Source organism: Lepeophtheirus salmonis, chromosome 6 (genome assembly GCF_016086655.4).
Source record: "Lepeophtheirus salmonis chromosome 6, UVic_Lsal_1.4, whole genome shotgun sequence".
Taxonomy (NCBI): domain Eukaryota; kingdom Metazoa; phylum Arthropoda; class Copepoda; order Siphonostomatoida; family Caligidae; genus Lepeophtheirus; species Lepeophtheirus salmonis.
In genome coordinates, this window is record NC_052136.2 from 17,838,595 (window position 1) to 17,843,412 (window position 4,818).

General features: G+C 31.3%; 1 long non-coding RNA gene across 1 annotated transcript; it reads left to right on the forward strand.

Moving 5' to 3' along the window:
• Nucleotides 1-2,497: 2,497 nt before the first annotated feature.
• LOC121119986 (uncharacterized) lies at nt 2,498-3,257 on the forward strand. The gene is made up of 3 exons (XR_005864900.2): nt 2,498-2,646; nt 2,842-2,889; nt 3,078-3,257. It is a non-coding gene; the product is annotated as an uncharacterized lncRNA (long non-coding RNA).
• The last annotated feature ends 1,561 nt before the right edge of the window (nt 3,258-4,818 follow it).

Sequence of the window (4,818 nt, forward strand, 5' to 3'; positions counted from 1 at the left end):
CATCCTCATTTTGTTTATTTATTAAAGAAATCCAGTCTTCAGAGGCTTTTTTAGAATGTCATCATTCACAGATTCAACTTTCCCAGAATCAATAAAGAATCCAACAAAATAAACCAATAAAGGGGATCTTTTTTTTTGTCCCACTCAGTCATAACCGGCTGAAAAGTATTTCCCTTTTCATCAACTTCTTCTTGAGCTACAATGTTCACACAAACTCGAGTTTTATGTTGTGGGTTGGTATATCTGTATCCATAGCCAGATGTAGACACCTTTTTCGATCACAATAAATTGTAACATTTTCAAGAATTTAGAATCAGAATATTTATAGGTAACTGAGCCGTATACCAAAGAATTGGTTTGAACTTAATCAACCCTTATTAGATAAATAACAGCGTCTTCCAAGACTTTGAATGAAATACTATTTTGAGCACTATTTAATCACCTAAAAACGATGATATTATGGCATAATAAGCTCAATAAATGTAGATACGGAGGTTTTGTCATCCATTCTATCATTTTTTCGAGTAGTCCCCCGTAATTTAGCGAGATCAAACAACATTGAATAATTTTGTACAATTTCGTTTTAACTGCTGTATCATCTTTATATGCTAAAGTTTCCATAGACTTTAGAACCTCATCCATTGATGTATTTCTCTCATCTTAATACTCTTGAGGAACGTTAGAGTAGGTTTTATCACTCATGGTGCTTCTTATTTCTTTTTTAACCATTAAATCAATGTAGTATCAAATCAATAAGCATATATTATTATACAAATAATTTACAGATACTCAAAAGTTGTTTTACATTACCACAAAAATTACTAAAAGCAGCACACTCAAGACTTGAAATTTTTTCATCGTGGGTTATTTTCCAACCAAATCTCTTCCAAATTACCTTCACAATGAAGCTTTTTTGTTATTCTCAGCCTGATTATAGTTTTCGTCGTGATGGTTGAAGTGGCGGATCTCCATGGCTGTCCTAATTTAATGCATAAAACTTGAATACTTTCAAGCATACCCGATCGAATTTAACTGAATATTGTATATCCAGATCATAAAGCATCAGGATCAGAATGAGTTATCATATCTACATTGTTTGCATTTGGATGATTTAAAGAATGAAGAATATTTTCCCAATTCACTATAGCGTCAGAGAAACGTACAGCACTGACATTACATGTAACGTCTCATTTGTTAGCCTTTGGCATATTCCCAATGGCTTGAGCCTCTCTCAGTTAATTATTTCTTCCACTCATGTATCAGGTTTCTCTTTTGAAAATAAAATATACATTAGATTAACTGTTTCCAAATTGAATTCCGAAATTGAGTAGCATTTAGCTTTGATGGTATCCCTGATTTAGAAGGCATTTTCCTATGATCCTCGTAATGGTCTCCAACAAGTTACCACTCCAGGGGTTTAAATGCAGATGTGGACTCGAAACCAGTAGCCAGAAAGTCAATAAAGAGATGTTCCAGTATTCCCTGTGTAAATTCCATGGCCAATATTTTATTTGCATGTTCCAATGGGTTCATAGAGCATAATGTTGTAAATAAAGAGTTCTTTGTTACCCAAAGGAGGAACAAAACTTAGATCCTTGTCCAAAGTAAAATTACTAGGTTTATTCAAAAAAGTATTGGATGTATACAAGGATTTGACAAGTTTCGGAGTAGTAATAAATTGGGATTTGCACTTGAGTATTCGAAATACCTTTCCCTCAAGGAGAACAGGAGTCTCAAAACCATCCATACCAGGACAACTGCTAAATCTGTGATACGAAACTACTAAAGAGAAGCAGAGCAATTGACTTTTTTTTACAAGTGTGCAGTGGTTCAAACATTTAAATCCTGACAAATTGATTTAATCAAGTCTTGAAGTACTAAGTATTAGAATTGCTGATAATATAAATGAAATGAAAAAAAACAACGAGAAACTTACAAATCCATGACGTCTCTTCTACTCACTATGTCGTCACAACTCTTTCCATAAGTCCCGCCATTTTTTAGCTATAAAATTAATTTATTATCAAGATACGTACGGACGATTTGCTACCTGTATTTACTACAAAAATAAAATAGTTATAAGAAACAAATAATCTTAAAAAAGTAATATATATGCTACATAAATTATATTTCATACTATTTCGATTTAAATATTTATTATTATTTTTTTAACTAATTAAATTTTCGTTATGAATTAATGCTCAAAATGTTATGCTTATGAAAAGCATAATCAATATATATATTTTTTTAGTTTTAAGAACAATTGATAACTTGAAGTTATAAATAATTGACTTGGATCATATATAACATTAAGTTTAATGCTTTAGGATCAAAGTACATAATATCTGATGCTAGTATATAGTAATGATATTAGTGATAGTCTGTTTTATTCTTATACTGTACACTTAAAAAAAATGTTGAATATTTGAAATAGGAAGAATGGATAGAGCCCTAGTTGATAGACGGCCGGCGCTTCAACTCTCTAAAATCAGGTGAAAATAAATAAATATATATATTTGAGTTTCCTTTCCAATTTACATCGTGGTGATTAGTTTAACATGAAACATTCAACAATGAGGAGTTCTCAACTTCATTTTTACTGGTTTCTAACGTACCGTGGTGGATGCTAGAGTTTGACTGTGAAAGGTAATTATTGTTGGTATATATGTACTAATGGAGATAGCTAGTATGATGATAAAATGATATCTGGTACCTCTTACATGAAAGCTCAAAAACCATGATTCCATTTAATATCTGATCCTTCTCTGTCTCTCTCCGTTTTTTTTAAGCTGTTGCTCATTGGTCGTGTATATTTAATTTTTTTTTTCTCTCTCTCTGCAGGTCCTGAGGGATGCTTGTTTAACTTGAACGCCCTTAAAATTAATCCAGGTAATGACTCATGTTTGTAATACTCGTAAATTATATCTTTTTTAAATGATGAATGCTTTGAAAAAGCTTTTCTGGTACCTCTTATGAATTTCCAACATGATTTTACCATTTCCTTCTGAATATTATAACTTTTGACAAAGGTTTATACTACCTATGTGAAAGATATTAATTTTCTGTTTTTCTTATAGGATGTGATAAATAATTCTATCCGATTGTGATGAACATTTGAGTGGCATGGTCTGTGGTCGTAGCTGCTACATTTTAAACAATGTATGGAAATAGTTGCGTGAATTGACTACTGAAGTCTGGTGGAATGATTTGTTATAATGAAATATATTGTTTTCTGAAAATAAAACTATAGTCCGGTTTTTGTTGCTGTTTTGTTTAATATGTTAGTATGTGCTATAGATGTATCACATGCTGCGTTGTCTATATCCACAACTTCCTTTTGTTGATATGCACATAGTAGCATTTTAATAGATACGATGCATTACGAATTGGCAGCAATAATATTCATAATTTGTTGGAGTGTGAATATTAGCTAAATTGAATTCACAAAAAAACCCCACCTAAGATACCGCCACATGTCTGCCAACGGGGATACCACAGATGAAAATAATACTATTCATCTGCATGATAAAAGAATAAACCGAAAATTAACTTCACGATTTGAAGAATCTTTTGGAGATCAGCTTATTCGTTATGATGTTCAATTGAAACCAGAGCCCTATGAGTATAGTTACGCCACCGAGCTATCTGCTTTGACGATAGCTGACTTCCTCATGTGTTTGAGTCACGGCCCAAAACATTCAAAATTTAATAATATATTTTAGTTGATGAACTCAACTATTTCGTTAAAATACCCCAAGAAAGCCATCTTATATTGCGCTGGGGATTACAGGAATCGTTCTAGAGCTGAGAGGATGACACTTATCATTTCCAAGGGACAAATTCCTTGGAAGACCATGTGTTCTAAAAATGGAATGAAATCCTTGGAAACCATAATATAATTGTATATTCAATTGTGCTCTAAACATTTTTAAGAAATAAGGAATACCAACTCTTAAGCCATTCCAACATTGTTCAAACATCTAAAACCTAAAGTTCCAAGGCTCCCACAAACCCATTTTCATTCGGGAGAACGATGCTGATGCTAAGAAAATTTAATAATTAAGGAAATCTCAAGCAAATTATTAAAATAATTATAATTGTATGTTCTATTACAGATATTTCTCCTGTGGTAAAACATCTGAAGGAAATAAATACTGACATACAAATCAAACTTGGAGTCTATGAAGCAGAAATAAAGCAATTAAAGAATAATTTGCAGCAGAAGGATGTCAAAAATTTGGGACGCAGAATCAAAGTTTAAGCCTTTAAAAATGCACCTCTCTTCGGTATTTAATTCAAACCATATAAAATTTTTAAGTTGCAAGTCTTCACATTCCAAAATCCACTTTTGGTCTAATAAGACCATCGATAATTTTCTTAGTTAAGATTGGTTGAGGAAGTATATGTGATCCAATTAATCTATTGTGCCAAGAACTGTTTGGATCAATTTGCAAAAATAGATGCATTATTCAAATCTTTTGTAAATCAATTTTAAAAAATGAAAAAAATTGTAAATACAATACCTGAAGTAGCGGTTCCATTAATTAAGTCGTCTATAAATGTCGCCAAATGTCATAAATTTTTATTATTTACTATATCTAAGTATGTTAGTAAAAGAATGCACATACTTTTACGAATGTGCATTCAGCGATTATCAAAGAACATAGAATAGCACTTCTACTTTGGACGAAAAATGTGTATCCTAAACTAAGTAAGTTAAATAAATAGTCAATAAAGTTATTATTTATAATTACATAATAATTTTTCGTAATGATTAAGGTCAATAAAATTATTTTTTTAGTATTCATTTATTGTATT